The sequence below is a fragment of the Urocitellus parryii genome, chromosome 12 (genome assembly GCF_045843805.1).
Source record: "Urocitellus parryii isolate mUroPar1 chromosome 12, mUroPar1.hap1, whole genome shotgun sequence".
Classification (NCBI taxonomy): Eukaryota; Metazoa; Chordata; class Mammalia; order Rodentia; family Sciuridae; genus Urocitellus; species Urocitellus parryii.
In genome coordinates, this window is record NC_135542.1 from 76644017 (window position 1) to 76670843 (window position 26827).

Here is a 26827-nt window from a genome sequence, read left to right on the forward strand (position 1 = left end):
AGGAACATTCTCTACACATTGGAGATATTAAGGGAAGTTCAGGACCTATGAGAGAGGACGGGGCCCATCGAGTGAAGAAAGCCCTCTGGGCATGGTAGTGCACGCATGTAATCCCAGGGGCTGGGGAGGCAGGAGGATTGTGAGTTCAAAGCCAGCCTCAGCAATGGTGAGGCCCTACACAACTCAGTGAGACCCTGCCTCTAAATCAAATACAGAATAGGGCTGGGGATGTGGCTCAGTAATCGAGTGCTCCTGAGTTCAATCCCCAGTACCAAAAAAATAAAAAAATAAAAAAAAATCAGAGTGCAGAAAGCCCATGAGAGAATAGAATATCTGATGCCTAAGGCTTCTAAAACCACTTTATCAGGATGGAGGTTGAAGAATTAGTCTACAGGGTGAGCAGGGAGGGTCCTTGGAGGGGGAGAATAACTTGGGCAATTGTGGGCTTGTATATGTTTGGGGAGAAGATGCCAGGATAGAATTCTTCAAAAAAACATATTTTAAAATTATTTTATTGAGGTAAATACACTTAGAGGAAAATGCCGGAATCACAAGTGTACAGTTCTGATGAATTATCACAAAGTGAACACACCCATGTAACCACCACCCAGGTCAAGAAAGAGAACATTACCATCTTTATAAATATTTACTACTCAGAGTTTTCACATGTTTGGTTTCTTAAATGAATTTGTGTCCTTCCCACAAACATATTTAAAGTTAAATGTGAACAGTTAGGACATTTTATGCATGAGTGAGAAAAGAGGGCTTGTTCTAAAAAATAAAATGTTGGAGAAAACATTGAAATCCATAAAATTCCATAAAAGTGAGATAGGAAAATCAGCATAAGATATCATTAAAACCTGAAATAAAGGATAATTTTAATGCACCTTCCAAATCCAAGAGGGTTGAAAATGGAAGTTCAAAGAGGAATTCCCATTTTTTTTTTTTAAGGAATGTGTTGTTTAAAGCCTTCAAGAATATACAGCTTCTGGCACTGTTCCAAGCACATTGTGTGCTCTACAAATATTTTTCAATAATGACAATGGTGATAAGTTACTTTTAAAATATATAATTCATGATGATCTCCTTAAAGCAATAACCTGTGCAAAGAAATAATGACTTGGAGTTCTTCTGAAATTCCTAGTTGGAGTCTTGAGAGACGGAATATTCTGTGTGTATTAGTAATGATGTTTTACACCCCAGCAAAAATTCTGCCCTTTACCTCCCTTCTTCCTAACAACAAAAACACTGTTCTGGGTTTTGCAGAGATAGAAGGAGGGAAAGAAAGTAAGAAGCAAGATGATGAAAAACAGAAATAGAGGAGAAAAAAAAATGTTGAGCCAAAGACACTCCAAAAAACTTCCTTTGTACTCAGCGTAGCAATTAACCATATCTTTTAGCAAATCAAATTTCATCAAACACATATTTTATTTTGATAGATAGTCAATTTGTGAGCTGAAAAGGGTTCTCCATGGCATCTACTGATGATGAGTGATCAATAAGATAGAAAATAAAAAGCATTTGCCACGCATTTGTCTACTTTTTTACAGACTCTCATATTCTTAATGGAGCCTTCTGTTGAAAGCTTACAGAAGACAGAATTTACATGTAATGTGTAACTTTGACAATGAATAATGAATAGAGAGCATTTACCTGTTTATAAGTGCTAAACCAAATTGGTTTTATGAACTCCTCAAATGATCCCTGCAGTGTCACAAATATATTGATGATTTGTTTTGTCTTAATTTTTAAAAATTGCCAGAGATCTTTGGAAGGGATGAGGCATCTATTTCATAAGAAGGTATGAAATTTATAGTTTGCTGTGTCCTCAGCATTAGAAATGGGTGATTTTAGCATTTAGCCATTACAGTTAATAAAGGTATAAATAAATTTATAATTCATAAGAACCTTCCTAGATGTCCACTTTAGCCAGTGGATTATAATTGAGCAGGTTTGCTTACTTGGCTATGACAAAGTGAATAATGCTTTAGAGCACCTTTTCTAAGAATACAGGCAATTCAAGTAAATTCTTCAGAAGTAAGTGAGATGTGGTACAAAGGAAACTGAGACCGACTTTCAGGTTTACCACTAATTAGTTGTATGACCTAGGGCCACTTTATCTCTGGGCAGTAGTTGAGATTATGGGCTTTGGGATCTTTTAGACATGGTTCAAGGACCTAAGTAAACTTACAAGAGCTTCAGATTTTTCACCTGCAAAATGGGCCCATTAACAGTCAAACTTCATACAAGGTTGTTATTCGAACTAAATGGAACTGTGCAGAAAATGCCTACCACAAAATCAGCAATCATTAAGTAATTGAATTGGAATAAGTGGTCACTAATTTCCTTTCCAGATCCGAATGTTCTATGAATGGTGGATCTTCTAAACTGTCTTGTGAAGATTGTGGCCAGTTAGGAATTTCAGGTCCCTGAGAGGTGGCATGAGGTAACCCAGCTTTACTTCTGCATAGACCCTTGGACATTGGAGTATTTTAGTTATACATTTATTGAAAACCTTGACATCCCTTGAAAGAAGAGGAGGAAAACTGTCACCCAGTCAGAAGAGGAGAGACCATGTGGACTCATCTGGCACAGTGTTTCAAGAGAAGCTGTGTGCTTGCCCTCAGGGTTGATGTTCTTGGGATCATCAGGGTTTGAACCAGGCAGCCTGGCTGGGCCTGGGAACAAGGCAGCTCAAAGACAGAAGGCCAGTGTCCTTGGAGACATTGAAGGAGACAGGTGATCATCCCCTCCACCTTCTATCAACATTCTTTCTCCTGCAGTTGCTGTATCTATGGATGCAGTCTGGGGTGGCAACAAATAGTAGCTGGAAACCAAGCCATCCTAGTTTGTCTAGTTTCTCCCAAACATAATAACAACATCCTACATCTTTCCAGTTCTATCTTTAACAAACATTTTTCCCCAGGCATAGGAAGTAAACAGGAAAGAGAACACTTTGCTTGTTTTGAAGATGTAGAAATTTAATGCAGAGAGGCTTAGTTTAAGTTGAGGAATCCAGTATTTAAACCATGGTTTCCTGGGTTCCATGCTCATTCCTCCTTACCTTTTTAATCCCAGATATTGGGTTGTGTAGATTCAGATCATTCTTTTCCTTCCCATTTATGTCTAAGTTCAATTTCTTTGTTTATAGACTAGAACTGTCAATAATAACTTTACTAGATTTGTGAGAAAATGAAATTAGATAATATATATGCAGTGCTTCATGCAGTTATGGCCATTAGTAGTGGATCAAATAGCTATAACCCCCTCCTGCCTGGGAGGATTTTAATTTCCTAGTATTACTTTCTATTGTTTCTTCCAGTGAAATCCCATGTTTTAAAGATTTTGTATATCAAATTGAAATACATTGGTTAATAACTGTTTTCTTTTATTATCAAAGGCATTTAAGATTGTCAATTGGAGCTTTTGATCAGCAGCTGCACTGAAATTGAACTGATTTAATTCCAATAAAAGTAAAGGAGTGGGATATTTAGAGAACCTTTTAATCCTTATCTAAGTAAAAGTACTTCCATCAGGTCATTTAAAGAGTTTAAAACATCTTGCTGATCTCAAGCATTGTCTTTGTACATTCTGGACATAGTTGGGCTCTCACTTTTCAATGAATGAGCCAAACCTCATTATTACCATCTGAGTCAGTTGACGTTTTCTGTGTGATCTAATTCAATTTTTGAATGTTACAATTTTGTTCCATCACATCATGGGAAATTGGGATGGTCCAGAAATAATCAAAATGAATTCATTAAGAATAAAACTGAAAATAAATTTTTAACATGCCACCAGAAGTTATTGGTTAACAGGCATACCAATCTTTCAGATATTACAATCTGATGTATAAGATTCAATTATGTAGTCATTAAATGCCAGATTTGATTATGTTTTTAAATACTTTTTACCCTGAAATTTTCATAAAAAATTAAATTAAATGCCAGATTTGATTATATTTTTAAATGCTTTTTACCCTGAAATTTTTATAATATTCAAAAGGGAAAAATTTTTCTTAAGATACATAAATTAGATCATTTGTAGCCAAATTTAACTATTTAGAGGGCAAATTATAAAGGATTTTGAAAGAGACAAATTTATATAAAGTCATCACTTATTTTGCCAAGATACATTACATAGAGAATAAGTCTTGAGCCTTTCAAGTATTATTGGGCCAACCTAAAATAATTTCATTGTGAGAGCATGTTCCTTCTCTGTGTGCAGTCTAAGTGCATATTTTGTGCTCTTAGGAATAACTTTCCAAAGCTGTGTGAAGAATGTAGCAATAAAATCTAATAAGAATTATGGCTCATGACTTGAATGATGTCAGTACCCCTTTAATCCTCCCAAACATGAAAACGTTTTCTCCTCCTAAATAAGATTTCTTAACTCTTTGTTTCTAAGGAAATAAGCAGAGCTCTGCAATTCCATTGGCAAAATAAGAGTTAAAGGAAGATGTTTCTTTCCATTGTTAATGCTTATGCTTATCATTAAGATCATCACTTTAGAAAAGAAATGCATTCTGGACAATAATATCTTTATGAACATATATTATTTTTGTCTGATTTTATTCATACACTATTTAACATCAGAGGATCTCTTGAGTTCAGTGTTCCAGTTATAATCTTTTTTTTTTAAGCCAGTGGTTGCAAACTTGAGCATGAAGCCGCATTACCTGGAGAGCTTGTTAGAATACAGGTTGCTGGGTCTACTTGGAATGTCCTATTTTGGAGGCCTGGGTGTGTTTAAGAAACTGCATTTCTAAATGGTTCCCAGGTGATGCTGATGATGCCAATTGGAGGAGTCACACTTTGATCACTACTACTTTAAGCATGTCACAAACAACTTTTGTATTTTACAATTTCACTGGTGAGACCCAGCTATCATGAAGCATGTTCTCTTCTTAGTTTAGATGAATCCCAAGTTCAATAAATTAGTTATCCCTTAGTTGTATGGCTATAATATTTATTCCAAGTAAAAGAAACACATGCAGGAAAGCACAGTTGATGAAATGGTTCGATGCTTGAAGCTGCCAGACCAAAGAATCTCTACGGGTAAGTGTGTGATTTCTTCAGTGACATCACATTTGCCTGCAGAGATTTTCTAGTCTGCCACTTTGAAAATTGTATTTAGGATGGAAAATAATTTGTCTTTGTTTTACAGTGATCTTTCTTGTCCTGTTAGATTTGTAAAATCTAATGTTTATTCAAGATTGAAATAGATGGAAGTTGGAATTATAGTTGGGATTCAGATAGGAGTTTAACACTGATGTACACTCTAATTCTGCCGCTCATCTCCATGGAGAATGAAGGAAAAGGGGAAAAGTGAAGCTTCTCCAAACTACAACCAATCTCATTTGTAACAGTGTGGTTAAAACTGGATGGGAAACTCATATCCCTGAGTCTTGAGTTTCAAGCAACTTTATCTACATATTAGACTTTGCATGTCTTCCTTAATCTACAGTTATTCCTAAATAATCATAAGAGATGAGTAGAATGAGGAGGTATGCTTCTCCCTTTTCATTTCTCATGTGTCTTCCACCTAATAAGTCAAAATTCCCATAGAAGACTTGGAGATCTGATAAACAAATTCAGTAAAGTTGCACAATTTAAGATCAACATACAAAACTCAATAGCTTTCCTATATTTCAATGATGAATCTGCTGAGAAAAAAATCAAGAAAACTACTCCATTTACAATAGTGTAAAAAAGTAAGAATAAATATAAGAAGGTGAAAAACCTCTAAAATGAAAATTATATAACACCAAGATGGAAAGACTGCCCACGTTCATGGATAGGCAGAATTAAAATTGTCAAAATAGGCATATTACCAAAAGCAGTCTACAGACTCAATGCAATCCCCATCAAAATATCAGTAACAGTCTTCACAGAATAAAATATAGTCTTAAAATTTATAAGGAAGAGTAAAAGACCCATAAAGCCAAAGCAATCCTAAGCAAGAAGAGTAATGCTAGAGGCATCACAATACCTGATCTCAAATTATGCTACACAGTAACAAAAACACATGGTATTGGCATGCATAAAATAGATAAGAAGACCAATGGAATACAATAGAAGATACCCAGACAAATTCCCATAGATATAGTCATCTGATACTTGACAGAGGTGCCAAAAACATACTTTGGAGAAAAGATAGCTTGTTAAACAAATGGTGCTCACCCTGCACAAAAATCTACTCAAAGTGGATCAATGACCTAGAAATTAGATCAGAAACATTGAAACTCCTAAAAAAAAAAAAACACCCCCCAAAAAACGATAACAGTCCAACATATTGACACAGGCACTGACTTCTTTAATAAGGTTTCTAAAACTCAAAGAAATATAACCAAGAATTAATAAGTGAGGTGGTATCAAATTTAGAAGCTTCTGCACAGCAAAGGAAACAAAAGCATGAAGAGGCAGTCTATAGAATTGAAAAATCTTTCCCAGAAATTCTTCCAACAGGGAATTGATATCCAGAATATATAAAGAACTCAAAAAACTTAACACTGAGAAAAGTAATAACACTCAATAAATAGGCAAAAGATCTAAAGAAACATTTCTCAAAAGAAGAAATCCAAATGGCCAACAAATGTATGAAAAAAAGCTCAACATCCTTAGCAATTAGGCAAATGCAAATCAAAACTGCACTGAGATTTTATCTCACTCCAGTTAGAATGACAATCATCAAAAATACAAAGAACAATCATTGCTGGTGAGGATGTGGGAGAAATGGTCCACTTATACATTTTTGGTGGAAATGCAAATTAGTACAACCACTTTGGAAAGCAGTATGGAGATTTCTCAATAGACTAGGATCCACCATATGATCCAGCAATTTCACTCTTTGATGCTTATCCAAAAGGATCTAAAAATAAGTACACTGTAGTGATACATGTATACAAATATTTATGGCAGTATAATTCACTATAGCCAATTTATATTTATATATAAATATAAATTTATATTTATATGTAATGTATATTATATATATAAATGGTATATATACACAAAAAAGTTTTACTCTGTCATAAATAAGAAAAAAATTATTTTCAAGTAAATGAATGGAACTGCAGAACATCATGCTAAGTGAAATACGCCAACTCCAAGTCAACAGTCAAAGGTTTTCTCATATGTGCACAAGGGGAGTAGGGATCTCATGAAAATAGAAGGAAGACCATTGGAATAGTGAAGAGGGATGGAGGAGGGAAGGGTATGGGAAAGTACTGGGGAATGAAATCTACTGTTATGCTATGTTTATATATAAATACCACAATGAATCCCGTGTGTGTGTGTGTGTGTGTGTGTGTGTGTGTGTGTGTACATTAATTAAAATTACAGTAATAGAAAAGGGAGGTCAATAGAGTAGAGCAATCCAATTGGGAAAGAGAAGAAAGGAGGGAAAGGGAAAGCACTTGGGGGAAAATAGTCTTATGGTAAAGTACACTATAATGCACATTTTTCATAATATTTGGCTTAGTAGTGGAATTAATAATTTTATAAAAGTTGTATGATGTTATATTGTCTTTTAGGCATATAGCTGTATTTCAGATGAGCTTTTTTAGTTCTGGGTTATATTCCAAATTTATGTAGCAGTGAATCCCAAAATTAGGTTTGATTATGTTTACCCAACACAGTGTCTTGATTATCTGTTAATCTACCCTATACACATCTTTGGACCTCAAAATTACTTTAAAAGTATCCTCTCAATTGCATTCTGACTTTTCTAAATAAACCATAAATACAAACTTAACATTAAATCTCTCATAAGTGTGTAGAGGATATAACAGGTGGCCCTGATCTGATTTGAGTGGAGCTAAAATCATGTGTTGAAGTAATTGCAACTTACAAAGATAGAAAACATCTGGGCTTCAAGGGAGAACATTTCCATCCTTTAAAAATAGAGAACTACTTCCTTCTGGGTTATGAAGAGAGGAGGAGCTTCTGCTGGGAATTCCATGATTTTCAGTCTCTTCTTCTAAGTTCCAAGGAATGGGAGCCGTATACCTTGGTTATGTAAGGAAGACAAGGCTTCTTATGCCATTATTAATTTTCTCAAATCATGCTTTTTGTTTTACATGTGTTAGCAGGGCCTGGTCCAAGTTATTACTTGTTCCCTTTAAGGGAAACTGAACTGTGAATAATGGAATCATAGTCGCCCTGTCCCTGATTTTTTATCTTGATTATTTCTTTGCTTCATGTGAGGCGTGGACGAAGCACAGCTCTGGAAGAGCCTCAACATTTTGGTTGCCTCTGTAACTAGGCGGTTTAGAAACAGGCAGCCCATAATATAGGGCTCCTGTTCATTTAAGCACTGGGTAAATAAATATCACTTCATAAACACAAATACCTGATATGTAAGCATTGTCGGCTATTGGCATATTCATACAAATAAATTTGTATATTCCTAGTAGAGACTAAAGGTCTGAAAAAATTAGACAGCATACATTCATTTTTGAAAGATCAGGCCAAGATCTGCCCAGTGATTCTCAACCCTGGTTGAACATTGGAAATATCTTAGATTTATGATATCCAAGCCCCAACCAAGATCTCTTGAATCTAAATTTCTAAAATGTGGATTTAAGAAGTCTCTTTAAAAAATCACTGAGGGCTGGGGATGTGGCTCAAGCGGTAGCGCGCTCGCCTGGCATGTGTGCAGCCCTGGTTCGATCCTCAGCACCACATACAAACAAAGATGTTGTGTCCGCCAAAAAACTACAAAAAAAATAAATATTAAATTCTCTCTCTCTCTCAGTTTTTGATTCACAGCAAAATAGAGTAGAAAGTGCAGAGTACCTGTATACCCTCTCCCTACAAATGTACAACTTCCCCCACACCTACCAGTGGTTCCAATCGATGAACCTACAATTATAAATCATTAATCATTATCCCAAATCCATAGTTTACATTAGAGTTATTTTTTGGCGTTTTATGTAGGTTTTTTGACAAATACATAATGATATATATCCAACACTATAGTCTTATACAGAATAGTTTCACTGCCTTAAAAATCCTCTGTGCTCTGCCTATTCATTCCTACTCCCTCTATAGCTTCTGGCAACCATTGATCTTTTTACTGTCTTCATAATTTTGCCTTTTCCCCAGTGTAATATTATTGGAATCATGCAGTAGTATATATAGTCATTTCAGATTGCCTTCTTTTGCTTAATAATATTTACTTGGTTTTCTTCCACTTATTTTCATGGCTTGGCAAATCATTTCTTTTTTAATGACCAATAATTTCCTTTGTCTTGATATATCACAGTTTATTTATTCATTCAACTACCGAAAGACATATTGGCTACTTTCAAGTTTGGCAATTATGAACAAAGCTTCTATAAACACCTGAGTATAGATTTTTTTTTGTGTGTGTGGACATGTTTCTAGCGCCTTTGGGTAAATAGCAAGGACTATGACTGCTGTACTATGTACTACAAGTATGTTTAGTTTTGTAAGAAATTGAAAAATTCTCTTCCAAAGTGTATGTACAGTTTTGCTTTCTCATCAACAATGAGTTCTTATGCTCCAAATTTTTGCCAGCATTTGATATTTTCAGTGTTCTGGAGTTTGGCACTTCTACTAGGTGTATAATGTTGTTTTAATTTGCAATTGCCTAATGACATATGATATTGAATATCTATTATATGCTACTTACCATATCTTCTTTTGTGAAGTGTCTATTCAGAACCTTTGCCCATTTTTAATTGGGTTAATTTTCTTACTATGGAGTTTAAAAGTTCTCTCTGTATTTTTGATAACAGTCCTTTATCAGATGGTCTTTTACAAGTATTTTCTCCTAATCTGTGGCTTATCTTCTTAATCTCTTGACATCTTCTTCTTTTTTATTTGTTTTAATTAGTTACAAATAACAGTACAATGATCTTGACATATCATACATTTGAATCAGATGGTATAATTTCTCATTTTTCTGAGTGTACAGGTTGCAGAATTACATTGGTCATGCAGTCATGTATATATCCACAGCAATAATAATGTCTATTTTATTCTGCAGTCCTTCTATTCCCCACTTCCCCTCCTCTCCCCTCCCATCACTTCTCTCTTCCCAATCTAATGTGTCTTGACATCTTCTTTTTAAGAGCCAAAGTTTTAAATTTTGATAAAGTCCAGCTTATCAGTTATTTCACTCATGAGTCATACCTGTGCTGTTATATCTAAAACTGGGACTGTGTTGACTCATAGTTCAAGTTAAGAAGAACTGATATCTTGACAATATTGAATCTTTTTTGTTCATGAAAATGTTAACATCTTTCCATTTATTTAGTTGTTCCTTCATATCTTTTATCAGAATTTTATAGTTTTCTCATGTAGATCTTGTACATCTTTGGTTAAAATTTTCCCTAAGTATTTCATTATTGGGGGTGCTTATGTAAATGTAATGTATTTTTAATGTCAAATTTCATTGTTCATTGCTGGTATATAGGAAAGTGATTTGCTTTTATTTATTAATCTTATATCCTGAAAATTTGCTACAATTGCTTGTTCTAGGAGTTTCTTTAATTCTTGCAGGCTTTCTAGATAGATGTTCTTTCATAAACCAGTATTATTTCTTGCTCTAAATGTGTATATCTTCTATTTATTTTTCTTGTTTTATTGCATTAGCTATGACTTCTAATACAGTGTTGAAAAGAGGTGGTGAAAAAGGACATTCTTGTCTTATTCCTTGATCTTAGTAGGAAATTTCCAAGTTTCTTCTCATTAAATATGATGTTAACTGTGGGTATTTTGTAGATGTTCTTTATAAAGTTGAAGAAATTCCTTTCTTCCTAGTTTACAGAGTTTTTACCATGAATGAATATTGAATTTTGTCTAATATTTTTTCTGAATTCATTAATATAATCATGTGATTTTTATTCTTTAGCCTGTTGATATGATATATTATGTAAATGAATTTTCAAATGTTGAACCTGCCTGACATACCTGGGATAAATCCCAGTTGGTTATGGAGTATAATTATTTTTATATATGGTTGAACTTGATTTTGCTAATACTTTGTTGAGAAGTAATAATTTGTAGTTTTCCTTTCTTGAAACTTCTCTTTTGATTTTGGTATTAGGATAATGCTAATTCCTTAGGAATGAGTTAGGGGATATTCCCTATTCATCTATTTTCTGCAAGAGATTTCAGAGAATTGGTAAAATGTTTTACTTAAATGTTTGATAGAAGCCACCAGTGAACCCATGTGGGTTCTTTACTTACTGTTTTTTAATTTTTGGCCAATATCATGAATAGATACAAGTCATTCCAATTGTCTCTTTCTTCTTTCTTCTTGTGTGAGTTTTGGCAGGTTGTCTCTTTCAAATAATTGGTCCATTTCATATAGATTATTAAATTTTGTGGGTACATGGTTATTCATAATATTCCTTTATTATTCTTTTAATGCCCATGGTATCTCTAATGATGTCTCTTATTTCTGAATTTAGTCCTTATATTTGATATCTTAATCTTTTTTCCCTTAGCCTATCTACAGATTGACCAATTTTATTGGTCTTTTCATAGAACCAACTTTTGGTTTTGTTGAATTTTTCTACAAATTTCTGGTTTTCAATTACACTGATTTCATCTCTTCTTTTTATTATTTCTTTTCTTTTGCTTACTTTGGATTTAATTTTTTTATAGTTTGCTAAGTTGGAACTTAGATTATTTATTTTAAGTATTTCTTCTTTTCTAACATATGTATTTAATGCTATAAATTTCCCTCTATGTGCTGCTTTGACTCATCCTGTCTCTCCCTTTCTACCCCGCCCCAGTACTGAGGACTCAATGCAGGACCTTGAGCATGCTAGGCAAGCACTCTACCACTGAGCTACATTTCCACTCTCATCCTAAGTATGATAAGTTGTATTTTCATTTCTATTGAGTTTGAAATGTTTTGAATTTCCCAGAGGATTCATTGTTTGACTCATAGTTTACTTAGAAGTATGTTTAATACCATTTTTTTTCCTGCCATTATCTTTCTATTGTTGATTTTTAGTTTGATTCTCTGTGGCAAGATGGTATACATTGTTCTGATTTCTATTCTTTAAAGCTTTTAAGGTATGCTCTTTTGTCCAGAATGGTCTGTTTTGGTGAATGTTCCAAGTAAGCCCCAGAAGGATGCATTATTATCATTGAATAAATTGTCTGAGCTCATCTATATCCTTACTGATTTTCTGTCTATTACTAATAAAGAAGTATGAAACTCTCCAACAATAACAGTGGATTGGTTCATCTATTTCACTTTGCAGTCTATCAGCTTTTTTTCTCAGATATTTTGGCACTTTCTTGTTAGATATATACATGCTAATGATTATTATTTATTCCTTTGGGAGGCTTTTCATCATGTTATATCCCTCTTTATTCCAAATAATACCTCCTACTCTGAAGCCTGTTTTGTCTAAAATTGGTGTAACCAGTTGTGTTTTCTTTTGATTAATGTTATCATGAAATATCTTTTGCCATACACTCACTTTCAATCTATGTATTTTTATATTTAAATAGGGGTTCCTGCAGACAATAACAAATAGTGGGTCATTCTTGATCCACTCTGGCAATCTCTGTCATTTATAGACAGATACCATGGTATATAGCCTGTGGATGGTTAAAGTGATTATTGTTATAGTTGGAGTAATAGCTACCATATTTGTTACTGTTTTCTATTTGTTGAAAACAATCCTATTGTTTCTATTTGTTGCCCTTGCTTTTCATTCCCATTTTTGTCTTCCACACTTCTTTTACAGTTTAAGCATTTTATATTATTCAATTTTTGCTCCTTTCTTATATCAATTATGATTTTTTTTTTACTTTTTAAAAGTAGTTGCCCCAGGTTTTATAACATACATTTGCAATTAATCCAAATCAATTCATGCTATACAGCTTCATGAGTAATGCAAGTACTTTATAATAAAATATTCCTAATTCCCTCATTCTGTCACATATATCATTGCTGTTACCTAAGAATGCATAAGCATATGTTTATTTGTGGGCATTTATGAATGAAACACAGTGTATGTAACTGAATACATAGTTGCTATCACTTTTAACATTTAAACACAGTTTTAACATTTTGAAAACATATGTCAAATCAATTAATAAGAAAAAGCTTTTATTTTAACTTCCATTATTCTTTTTCTGATGTTCTTCCTTTCTTTACCTACATCTGGGTTTCTGACCTATATCAATCATTCTCTTCTCTTGGAAAAACTTTTAAATATTTCTTTCAAGGTAGGTCTATTGGCAACAGATTCTATCAATTTTTGTTTGAAAAAAGTCTTTATTACTTTTGAAAGGATAATTTCATACACTTGGTACAGAATTTTAGATCGGATTTTTCCTCTCTCAATGTATATATTCTACACTACTCTGCTTGCTTGGTTTCTGAAAAGCAGTCAGATGCAATTCTCCTTATCTGGGCTCTTCCATAGTTAGGTGTTGGGTGTGTTTGTGTTGGGTGTGTGTGTGGGGGGTGTCACTATGACTGGGTCTCCCTGGAGTTTTTAACTCTCAGACCTATCCACACTGATCCTGTGGCAATTGGAGTTTGGGTTTTCCTACCCAGCACTGGTTCTCAAGGAAGTTTCTGACCCAGTAAATTGGGATTCTCTGTATTTACTTGTCTCCAATTTGGGGAGTGGGGCAAGGCTCTGTCATCTCAATGTTCAGACAGACTAAGAAGAGTTGTTGCTATTTCTGTTTGTTCATCCTTTTATTTGTTGTTAAGGCCAAATGGTGACTTCTAATCTCCTAATGCAAGGGTCCAAAAATATAAATGTAGTTATCTCTATTTTTTAAAATACGTCTGGTGATTGGATAAGTTTATCTATCATTCATCAGTTTTTAAGCTTTAAAGGTCAACGCCATCTATGTAATTTTAAATTTATAAAAAGTCTAACTTTGGTAACAGTGAGGCTGTTCAGAAGGTTGAAGTCTGCATGTTGGTAGGAAGAGATCCAAAGCTTTGTCTTCTCAAGCCCCTCTCCTTATGGCTGCAGCAAACTGCCTTTGTAGAGCACCTCAGTTGCCAATCATACTGGTCTCTCCAGCAGGGAGTTCCTGGAGGGTGGTGTGAAAGCTCTGGGTGCCTGAAGTGTAGGGGGTGTGTATCTGAGTAGCCAATCAAAGAAAGGAGGAACAGCACCCAACCCAGCTTCCTTCAGATATTTGCCCTGTAATTGACACTGGAAAGCCAAGGGGACAGGCGGGTGATGCCCTTGGAATCAAAGGTAGAAATCTGTTTGCTGCGCAAAAAGACCATTTTTGCAACTTGCCTCCTTTAAATAATCCTGCGGTGAAGGGTGTTATTTAGTTAACCCGGCCTAAGGCGATGTTTTAAAGGTGGAGGATTGCCCTGGTGATGAACAAATATGAGAAATAAACTTCCAGTGGGGCTGGGTTGCCTGCTGACTATGATTTCCTGATGATCTATAACAATGGTTATTCACTAACAGCTGGCGCATGTCTCCCTAGGACAAAGCCACTGGGAAGAGCAGGCCTTCTGATTGGTGAACCAGAACCGTTTCCCTGGCAACCGTTAACTAGCACGTGTTTTATTGTTTCCAACTGCTTTTCCTGGGGTATTTGCAGGTGGTGGGAGATGCTTTCTTAAAGAGGGGTCATAACCTCATGAACTTTCAGATGTTGCTACAAATTGGGGAACAAAACATTTTTTTTTTCTTTCAAATATATTAAGTAAATCTTATTACGTAGCATTTTTAGGACAGATGCAGCCCAACAGTTTTTCTTTTTTCCTTTTTGCCATTATTTCCAGATGTTATTAATTTTAAAGGCAAAGTTTCATATTACAATCATGTTCTATAGGAAGGTAGTATTAGAAGTATGGTCACAGAATATGGTTTTGGCATTTTGAGGCGTGTGTTCTGGGTCTACATTTTTCCAGAAAATGTGAGATAAACCATAAAATTTGAGTGTATTTTTAGTTGGCTTTTTAAAGGTTTGCATATTTTGCCTTTTCATTAATTAACTCAATGTTTTTTGCCTTTATTGCTAGCTCTCTTCCCATTTTGAATGCACCAGAAAATTAATAGTATTGTTATAAAACACAAAACTACATTAAACTTAATCATAATAGACTATCCTTCTATATTTACTTGAGATATTTTGAAAGGACTGGTTAATTTCCAGATGGATAGCTCCCTCTTCTGTTTGGTTTGCAAAATTTGCATCTTTTGAATGCACAGAAGGAAGATGCTCTATTTATCACCGAATTCTCTTTTTGTGGCTGAAAGTGAATGTAGATAGCAAATTCATAAATTGAAATATGGAGGATGCTTCCATTGTTCTATAATTTGGTTTAAAATAAAGCCATCTATCCTGCTGTAAATGGTGGCTAACAGAAAATGAAAACATTCTTTTCAATTAATATTGAAGTTTATCTACAGCCATTTCTGAAAAAATTTTGCAGACCTGATCAATCACCTGCCTGAACTCTATTTGAAACACCTGGATTTTAGTCAAGTAAGCATTTGTCACTCAATTTGCACAGCATTCAAATAACATGGCCATTCTTCTCTTCAACCTGATTGGCAAGCCATTCCTGGTGAGTGTACTTCCTGGGTTTGTGAACCTGCACCTACTGATAAATAAGACCTCTGGCATTCAAATGATCGTCTGCAGGACCTCCTGATTTTTAAAGGTCTTTATGAAACTTTGTTCTTGAAATATTTTTCCTTTGTTTCCTTGGGTACAATTCATTCATTACAGCCAGTTAAGCTTATGCTCTGAAAATGAACACAGAATGATCTACAACCTAATTTCACAACCATAGAATCAAAAGAGCTGGTTAAACTATTTATGATAATGAGGGTACTCAGGTCCACCTTTCTAGAGATCAATGAAGTAATAAATTTTGACTATGAAGAGGAAAATGTTAATTAACTCAGACTTATCCTTCTCATTTCCCTCAATGGCAGGTGGTAGAAATTATATAACCCTAATTATGTGAATGTATATTAGATGAACACTGTTCTCTCCTCTCTAGTTTCCTTTTTTAATTGATGTGTTATAATTATACATAATAGTGGGATGTGTTGTTACATATTTGTACATGAACATAACATAATTTGTTCAATTCCATTTCGAATTCTGTTGTTGGGGGGGTACACCTCAGGCTTTTCTGAAAGAGAAATGACATTTTGCCTCATATCTTCCTGTTGACAATATGTCTTTGTATTCTTTCTTATAAGTTTTTATGGGAGCACAAATTATATTGTATTAAAGAATAAATTTGAATATTAGTGGAATAAGATCAGGAAACTATTCATTATAAATTTGGAGAATTTATCATATATTTGAAAATTTTAAATTACCTATTTATCTTCAAGTAGGCGAAATAACCAAGGCATCAAGTGTTAGATAATAAATTTCATATGGGATGAAGGATTGTTGGAAACTATAGACCAGAGCACACTTGATTAACCTTTCTTTTCATAGATGACCCTCTCAGGGATCTTTCAGGGTCCTGCAGCTAGCAGGTGTGTTTTTTTTCCTGGCTCCCAGTGCTCTTTAGCCCAGGCCACAGAGCACAGCATTCAAGGAGTTTTTGCCTTAGGGTGCTTGGCTGTGGCTCCATGAATACTGATTCACAATTTCTTTCCTTTTCTGAGGGCAGACTCTAGCTCCATTTTACAGAATTGCATCTCACTGACTTATTAGCTGAGTGACTTTAGGCTAGTTAACCAGCCTCTCTCTACTTCAGTTTTTACTTCTGTGAAATGACAGTAATCATAGTGCATCTCTCAGAGTTGAGACCAATAATATGTGTGGCACTATGCCTGGCACAAGGTAAGAACTCAATAAACATTAGCTATTATTGCCTTTCTTCTTCCAGTGTATGTGTTGTGTTCTTAATTTAGGCTGCAGCATGCACCAATTTTTTTTTTAATCATGTTCTAAAATAACTGAAGGCTGTATGCTTATTTTCATAGCTAGCATTATACGTAATAGCCAAAAGGTGGGAGCAACTGAAGTGTACATTGACAGATGAATGGATAAGCAGAGTGTTGGTATATACAGACAATGGAATATTATTCAGTCTTAAGAAGAAAATAAACTCTGATACATGATACATCATGGATGAACTTTGATGACATTTTGCCAAGTAAAATTAGCCAGTCTCAAAAAGACAAATATAGTATGATTCCTTATACAGGAGATACCTAGAATAGTCACAGACATAAAGACAAAAAGTAGAATGGTAATTGCCAGGGGCTGGAAGGAGAGGGAAATGGAAAGCTCTTGTTTAATGGGTATAAAGTTTTGCAAGATGAACAGAGTTCTGGAGACTGGTTGCACAACAATGTGAATGCACTCTTAAAAATGGCTTAGATGATAAGTTCCGTGTGTATTTTACTACAGTTTAACAACAAAAACAATTAAAGGGCCTAGTGCAATTAGAACAAATTAATTACATTAGTTAGCCCTGGACATTTGGACACTCAGGTCCCAGGGCTCTGGGCCAGTGCTCTGGGTTAAAACTGAAAAGATTTGGGTGAGTGGCTAAGTATGAGATTGTGATGCCCAAACATCTTTTTTAGTTCTGTTTCCTTCCTCCAGGATTGCTGACTTCCTGTCAAGGATGGACTTAATTCCCAGGGCCTTAAAATTTATGGACTTGGATGAAATTTCAGAAGCACACTTCCCCATAGTCACATGAAGAAAACCCTCAGAGACTCTTTAAAAAATGCAAATGCATGAAAAGCAAATTTGATTCAGCAAGTTTACCATTTACAAAACCTTCTTGGGGGGTGGGGGTGGTACAGGCTGTTAGGAAGAAGCTTAGCAACTGCCCTGTTGAACAAAGCAAGCAAAGAGGCAGAGAGGAGGGGAGAGGGGGAAAAAGCTGCATTTTGGTTTAGGACTTTTTTTTTTTTAATTCCAAATTTCTGTTTAATTATCATTATTATCTACAAGTGATAAAAAGAAGTGTTACCAGGATAAAATAAAAAACAACTGGAGAAGGGCTTATGCTAAATTGGCATTTGAAAATTTCTTATAATAATCAGATGTAAAAGCTGTCTCCTTTTTATTTAAATTAAGGAATTACTTTTTACATTTGATATTTGGTATGCATTTAATTTCAGTTCAATAATATTTACTTAATATCTACCATGTAGTGAAGGCCAAGGGTCTCAGTGGAAAAACACTAGGTTAGGGCTTTAAAAAAAAGTTTTAAAAGAAGGTAAAGACTTCAAAGCTTTTTAAATTTTTTTTTAATTTAATGATTAAAATAATTAAATATACTGGGAATCATAACATAGTATGGATCATGGAATTTATAAATTCCATGACCCATAAAAGGAATTTTATATACATATATAAAAAATTTTTGCAGAGGAAATTCTTCATTTATCTTTTAGGGAGACAAGCATCTTTTTAGACACACTTGTAGGGAACAACCACTATACTAGTGGATGTACTTGCTCAAGCTAGCATTAAAAAGAGAAGATATCCTTCTTTAGTCAACTTCTCAAAAATAGCAACTAAAATGCTTGGTAATAAGTCAGGTTTAAAGTCTTTCATTTTCAAAGTTCTTCTTTAAAATTTGTAGTTTTTGTCCCTTTGAAATAACAGTCAGGAATTGTTCTTTAAATGTTATATGCATAAAATAAAATTAGCATTGAAAATAATTATTAGTTTATTCAGGACCACCACCCCAACACTAATTTCAGCAGTCTTAATAAAAAGCCTGGGCTTAGGATTTTGCCAAAAGGCTCTTTTATTATCATCCCAGCAGATCAATAACCATCTTGAAATCACGGAATATACATAAAGGAAAACATCAGACTTACCAAAGCTTACAGCTGTAACAGTGCATGCATGACACAAGGCATATTTGGGTGACATTGTTCAATTTCCTGTCTTTCAGCATCAGGTACTTTCTCTGAGCATCTGAAGTCTTTAGACACAGGCAAAACAAGAAAGGGGGCAGTTTTCAAAAATTAGGAGTTCTGAAAGGTAAAAACAGGCCTGACAAACACCCCTAAACATATCAATGTCTTAATAGAAACATTTCCCTTTTCATTCTCAATGTTTCTATTTGAAAAAAATACCCACCACCCTAAGGATTCTTTTTAAAAACATGTTACCCTTCTGAGAGGTAGACACCATTAAGTTAATTTTTAAGGGTTCACAGTGAGCTTATAACCAAAAGTGAACCTTTGGTGGCTTTTGAATCCTTTTCAAGTCATGAAACCTTAAGAGAGAAACTAAAGAGAAAAAAGATCAGATCCCAGCCTACCTCTTTCAGCCCAAGAGAATTCCCTTTCCAAGTAATTTCTTAAATAGGGAGGCTGTGTCAGAACCCCCAGTTCTTCTCCTTAGAAGTTACTAAATCAGCAGAAAGACCGACAATAATGGCACATGAAATCTAAGTTTTGTATAGGAAACAGTCAGGCCGTCTACACTTTGTTATTCACTTGATAGACAGAGCCATTTTGACAGCCCTAACCTTGGAAACCACAGGTCCTGCTGAGCTCAGCAGGAGTCAAACGCTGAGTACCATCTGTCAAAGCTTTATTTCCCCCTCCTTATCCTCGCCTTTACTATAAGATGCTAACAAGAGCACAAGGGCGCTGAATGAAACTAACTACAGTTAAACTTGTGTGCATTGTAACAGTAATGTTTGGAAAAGAATTCACTCTCAGAATCTACCAAATTTGAGTGAACCATATTGATTATTCTGTGCTCTTTCTTAATGGTTATTGACAGAAGGAAGTATGGGTTAAGGAACTCCATAATCACACTCTAAATAACAAATATCCCCCCAATTAGGAAACTGCGCAACATTATTTTATGGTTTTGCCAACTTCGTAACTAAAATAATGGATGGTTTGGAAAGTTGTCAGCGTGTGCAAAAACAACAAATTCACTTCTTTCCAAAACAGAGATTTTGATAAGTTAAATTCTGGCTTTATAAAAGAAATCTCATTCCGAACACATACTCTCTCCCTCTCTCTGGCATAATCAATTCTAAAAAATTAACAGGTCTAATCATAATAAAATCAATTAAATCAAGTCTGGTATTGGCTAATGCAGCATTTGTGTAGAAGACAATATATCAACTGAAAACAACGGAACTAGAAAGGGCATTTCTTTCCATTAATTGTTACCAAAATGTTGCAATTTTTTTTTTACATGAAATACTTTTAATCCTTAAGCATTTGGCATATTTTTTTGAAGTAGAAGTTATTTTATATTTCATTTAAAAATTTTGCATTTAGTGAAAAATTTGGACAGTTATTAAGATCCTTAAATTTAAAGTACCATTTCTAACACACAGTACAGAATTTTAGAGGACATTTCTATAAATAGGGAATCATGAAATAACAGAAATTTAGAATTTAAAAGTTGAAGAAATAGAGGTCTTTTAGCATAATTATTCACATTTTTAATTTTCAGTTATTTTCCTTAAAATAGCACAGTTTCATTTTACTGTTATTTCCCAGTATATTCCCTCAAATGCTGAAAATATAGTTATTTGAGATACTACATGTCATAAGAATAATGTTATATGCACTTTATAATATACTGAAGCAAAAATTGTGTACTGGTTATTCACATTGCCAAGAAGATATTGTGAAGAATTTTAAAAGTAACTAATGACTGCATTCACCCAGATCTGCACTTTTCACATTTTTCTGAATGTGCTGTGCACATAAATTTTGCAGATTTGAGAACCCTTACATGTAAACCCTTGAATGTATTTATTTAAAATATTTTAAATAAATTGCACATCCAGAAGGAGATTTTATTATGTAGAGTAACAAGACATGATTTGTTTTGCAAAGTCAAAACTAGATAACTAAAAAGTTTCTAATATGAAGTCTGTTTTTTTTGTCCATCAATTTCAAAGACATTGCTATCTATATGTTTGTGAACATATACTCGAAGACATTTTAAAGAAATATGAATAGATAATATGAGAGTTGAGGCTTTGCCCCTTGTCTGGTCTTTCTTCACCTGCCTTCATCCTACCATGAGAGAGGCTGATCTCATTCAGGAAGCTGTCTTTGCCTGCAGGCAGGGTCCCTGCTCAGCACACACTATCTCCACCTGCATGCTGATGCCTGGGATCCTTTCTCCTGAGGGCAAGATGCAACTTTCTTTGCAATGAGAGGGAAAGTTCCAGTGCCCAGGGGAGGGTGAGCAGGCGGACTTAAGAGAATCTTACTGACAGTTACTCTGAGAGCAAAGGGTAGCAGAGGAACACAGGAGGGGAGGTATCTCCAGATGGAAAAGGAGTGAAGACAGCAGGGGAGACTGGCTTCCGCAGGGTTTTACCTAAGGAGGACTGTTGGATGTGTCCACCCAGTCGCCTTGCTTTGCATCACCGTGCGTAGCCTTTCTTGATCCTCATTGTTTTGCTGTTAATTGTCAGAATCTCAGAGTTAAACAGATGTTAAGGGTCATTTAGTCCAACCCTTCATTATAGAGATGACTGAGACCCAGACAAGTGTACTCTGTGGTTTATCTACACCCTGATTTAAAAACAAAACAAGAAAAAAGAAAAAGCCAAGTTTTTAATGTGATTCAAATGTGTTTAAATCCATCCAGAGATGTTGTTCCTGTAATTTAATTTAATAAATTGGTACCAACAATATACAACTCCATTGCACAGGTGGGGCAGCCACGCAACAGAAGAACTGACATAAATGGATTCTGACCCCTTGTCTCTGGATTACCAGGCTGGGTGTCACCTACAGAACTATTGCATCTTAAAATGCAAAACAGGTTTCTGTTGCTTGCTGTGTGTGCACCCAAACTGATATTGCTTCAGGGGTATTTAAAGACGTCACCTAAAACTGTGCCTTCTTCAAGGCCCACACACTCTAGTGTGTTGACAAGTCTGTAGGGCCACCACAATTAGGGAGCTGTTTTTGTCCCCATCTTAGAAAGTGGAGAGATTTTCCTCCCAAGTTCCTTTCTACCTTTTCTGTGATCTTTCTTTAGAACTATATAGTTGTGAGACCTAATATCTGGTTTAAACCACATAAGGAGGTAGATAGCATCATCTCTCTATTTCTCAGAAGCTGAGTGTGCTCCAGGTTCTGTTTTCCTCATCTGTAAAATGGGGATGATCAGATTACTGATCTCTGAGGGTTTAATGAGCAATGCTGGTGAAGATTCCAGTGTTGAGTGAGTGCTCAGGAATGTTCAATTTGTTATTAGTATCCATGGAGGTCAGGGTCAGAGTTCATGAAAATTTATGGTAACTGTATTAGGTCTCATGATTACTATATTTGTCTTCATTTTTCCATCAGTAATATTTGTTTTCTTTTAAGGAAATAATAAAAACAATTGAATAACTACTGAAAATTAGAAAACAATCATCTGTATCCTATTTATCTCGATACAGAATATGATGGGTTTCACAAATATTTTCCTTTTTTTTTCTAGAAGTCTACCTAACTTTGCACAGTTGGAATCATGATATACTACCATTTTATAACCTGTTTTTCCTCTTGACATTATACCAGAGTTTTTCATGTGGCTGCCAAGTCTAGGGGAATATCATTTTAAGTGAACAAATATTCTGTAATTTGCCATATCCTGATGAGAGAGTATTTTGGTAGCTTTTAGTTTTTGTGTTACAGATTATATACAATTTTATTGTATATAACATTTTCTTCTTTAAGAATATTTTCTTAGATGATATTTGTAGAAATTAGATTCTAAATTAGAATTTGAATAGTTTTGTAATATTGCTACTTATTGCTCCATCTGCTTTCCTATTTCCACTAATCTTATTTTATAAGGTTTATCATATCCTTGTTTTACAAATATCTCCATGAGGATCTGTATTGGACTTCCACTCTGCTTTTGAAAGATGTGATTTGCTCAAAGTCATGGGGTTCTGCCAGCACTTGAAGCCCTCTTTCAGCTATAGCAGTGATGTTAGTGGGAAGTAATTCTCAAGGTCCAGACATAGAACAGCAAGCCATCTATATGTTCAGGACCAGTTGAAACAGCAGAAAGGGCAGATATTCAGGAGTTGGGAGTTCTGAATACAAATCCTGCTACCACTAATCATCTACTGTTTGACCTTGGTCTCTTAACTAAACTATAGATCCAATGATGCTTGCCCATATATTCTGGGGAGTTGGAGGCTTAGATAAAGCACCAGAGTGCTCTTTGTGCAGGGTGAATCACTATGGGAGAAAAGGTAGCTTCTTGTTCTCTGAATCCTGAGTATGAGTTACTCTAAGAAGCTGCAGTATAGTGTTTCTCAGACTTGACTATGCATGTGAATTATCTGAGGATCTTGTTAAATTCTCTTTCAGTAGGCTTGGGTGTGCTTGAGATTTTTGTGTTTCTAACAAACTCGCAGACAATTCTGCTCCTGCTGCTGTTTCATGGACCACACTTTGAGAAGCAGCTACAGAGTACCAGTGGTCTTTCATTTGCATGGATGACTGAATCAGTTGTACAGAGCAGTTTACCCATGAAGCAGTTCTAATAAGTGAATAAAGGATGAAGATTAATAGTAGTTGGCCAGATGCCCCTAGAGTGGTGTCTAATATGCTAGAATGTGTGACTATTCTGACCTGTTTGTGGAGGAAATATTGCCTGATCTGTTTCCTCTTTAAAGCTGGAGATCCCCTGAACCTAGGAATGTCCCTTTCACTAAAATGTGGTAGGAAGTGGAAGGCAGCAACCTGGAATCATGGAGTAATGTGGAAAAGCCCTAGCCTTTTGCTCTTATCATTTCCCTTATCTGAGCACAAACTTAAAAGTGACCTCTTCCATGCTCATTTTCTTATTTTGTATGGTCAGTGATTCTACCCAAATCCCCTTAAAAGCTAAGAAAATTTGCCAACGGCACCTTTGAAGCCTCAATGCCTTGTTACAAATCTTTCCAAACATCTGCTGCATGAAAAGAAGCAAGATCCTGCCGTGGCTGGGGGGCAGGAGGGCAATTCGGAAGTGGGATATCCAGGGGCAGCTCTGCAGAGGCCCTTTCTCTGCGTGCAGGGGGCTGGGGAGGCTCCTGCACCTGTTCTTACATTCCTGCTGGCTTCTGTTGTTTGCAGTTGCTGTGGAAGGCATCCCAGGAGAGGACTGGGCCAAGCCTTGTCAGGCAACAAGAAAAGCCCGGAGTGTGGCGGTTGGCCTCACAAATGTTAGGATGTTCACTGTCCCTGTAGGGACTCTCATTTCCCTTTCACATCACCACGAGGCTGATGTCAAAAGGAACTCCTTTGAGTTTAGGTATTGTGGCAGAGAATGGTCTTTTGAAACTCAGGTGACATGGATAGCTTAGTTTCATTTTTCTAGAACTGGAATGCTACCAGCAGGACTCAGAGGTCCGTGACCATCTGGCCCTGTGGAATTATTCCCTAGAGAGTAGAAAGTACATTTTCAAGAAGAAAGAAGAAATCCTAGGTTGGGAGAGGAAAAGTGGTGGGTCTGAGCATTACACCCAGGCCTTGAAAGATGAGCCTTGCTTTCAAGGAAAATAGTTGAAGGGAGAATATAATATGCACTTTTGTTTTTCTCTGCAAACCTTTTTGGTAGGTTGCTACATGCAGTTATTTTAACTTAATAATGCTTTGTCCTTACTATCATTGTAAGCCTTCACTTTAGGGTGTGTGAACAGTTCATGATAGAAGAAAGACACAGATTTTTGACTGTGTGTATATGTGTGTGTGTTATTTATCTTATAAGTGGTTGGCCATAGGATTCTTTTGTCTACGATTCAAAGTTTTTTTTTTCTTGTTCCTTCATCATCAAAATCTTGGTCTATAATCTAAAGCTCAGAAAATAGCTTCTGAAGTACAGTGAACTAGTTTTTAGGGGATGCTTAGCCAGCAGATCTTATGTGATTAAAAGATAACTCAATAAAAAATGAATTTTTTAATTGTTAAGAAGATAGTGTTTGCAATCAAAAGCTGATGCCCCTCTTTAGCACAGACACCCCTTCATTCTCTGTGGCTTTAGAGCAACATAAAGTTACAGTCTATATTTCAGAATAAACTTATTTATCAGAAATATAATCACTCAAAACATATCAGGAGGGCTGGAGTTGTAGCTCTGTGGTAGAGCACTTTCCTTGCAAGTGTGAGGCACTTAGTTCGATCTTAGTACCACATAAAACAAATAAAGGCATGGAGTCCATATACAACTTGAAAATATATATGAATTTTTTAAAAATCAGGAATTCTGGATTTTATTTCCTCAAAATCTTAATATTTTAGATTTCAGTGTATTTTGATTATTACAAACAATGTTTGTGCTACTAAGGTTTTTGGAGCCTTTTAAAATCTAAATTGGAACTTTTGCAAGATCTCTTCCTGAGGATATTATTTTCCTCTGGGCTATTCAGTGGGAAGAATCTCTGCAAGCTTGGTTCTTACCCTGACAATTGTGCTTGGCTATGAATAGGGGAACTGACTAAGCTTAGGATAGTTGGAAGTGTTGTCAGAGGAGAGATAGAACTACTGTTCTCATAAAGGGGACAGAAATTGCCAGTCTTTCTGCCCCTCAAAGTCTTTCTTCCTGCTTTTAAAGTCAGCAGGAGGATATTGACTCCAGAGAAAAGCCTGTCACTTCAGGGAAAGAACCAGCCTGTGGTATTGTGAACCATCTCTTTCTAACTTACAGCTGGAGCACAAGAGAGACTGCTATAGAAGCCCAACTCTCTGGGAGAGCTGCCTTTTGCTGGGAGACTGTCAGTAAAGGGTTATCCTCCACATGGTCATCCAGCAGCCTTCGCGTGAGTTTTACATTTCATTTTGGAGGGGCTCCAAAAAGGAATAAATATTTTATTATAGGAAAAAAAATGAAAAAAGGTAAACCCTAGTATGAACTAACTCATCAAACCAAATTTAATTTTTTTCTTGGAGGTAAAGGAAAAACAAGGATGACATTGTACTCCCGAAAGTTGTATTTTTTAAGCACCCTAAAAGCATACGTATTCATTTGTAAACTCATGTAGTAATTGACTTATAGAAACCTTGAAACATGTTCTGTCAGAGTAAAATGCTGTTTCATGATATTTATTCAGCCTATAGAATAGATTTCTCCACACAGTAGCCTTCCTGGCAATGCATATATTGTTTATTGGTATATGCTTTATGGGAGTAAGCACTTCTTGTACATTTTTCATGCCTAAGGAAGCTAACAGAGGTATGGCATGATTAAGTTTATAGGTCACGAGATAAATTTACATGGAGAGCCAAGTTTCCAGCTTCGAGCAAATGACTTATCTGTAATTTGATGCAAGTAAAATGACTGACCTTTCAAATGTTTGTTGGGCTTCAAGTGTCTGGAACAATCAATATGTACATTATTGTTTATATTTTATGCTCCTGATCCCATTAATGTATGCCTATAGAGTGCTGGGACACCATTAGTTTCTGATACTTCTGAAGCTATTGGGTGGCATTTATCAAACAGGAAGGCAGCACATATTGACTTGTGACAGTTTTTGCATTTCTTGAGCTCAATGTTTCATGAGCTGCTTATCCAGTTTGGATAAGCAAGGCTTTTATTGCTCCAAAGCTCCTCAATTAAATAATAATGAACCAATTTGTTTAAAATGAATCTTTAACTTGCAGACTCATTAATTTCTCCATTGTTAAGTGTCAGAAGAAGGGTTCTTAGGCAAGGGAGATCAGAGAAGTGTGGAATGGTAGCTGGTGGAAGAATGACTGGCCCTGTCTCTAACTAGCTGTGTGACCATAGCTAAGTTTGAGTCTCTGGTTGAGTCTCTGGTTCCCCAATTATGAAGGGGATGAGGTGGACCTGAAAATCACCAAAATCCCTTCCAGCTTAGACATTTAATGGATAATGGAATGTCAACAGGTAAATAA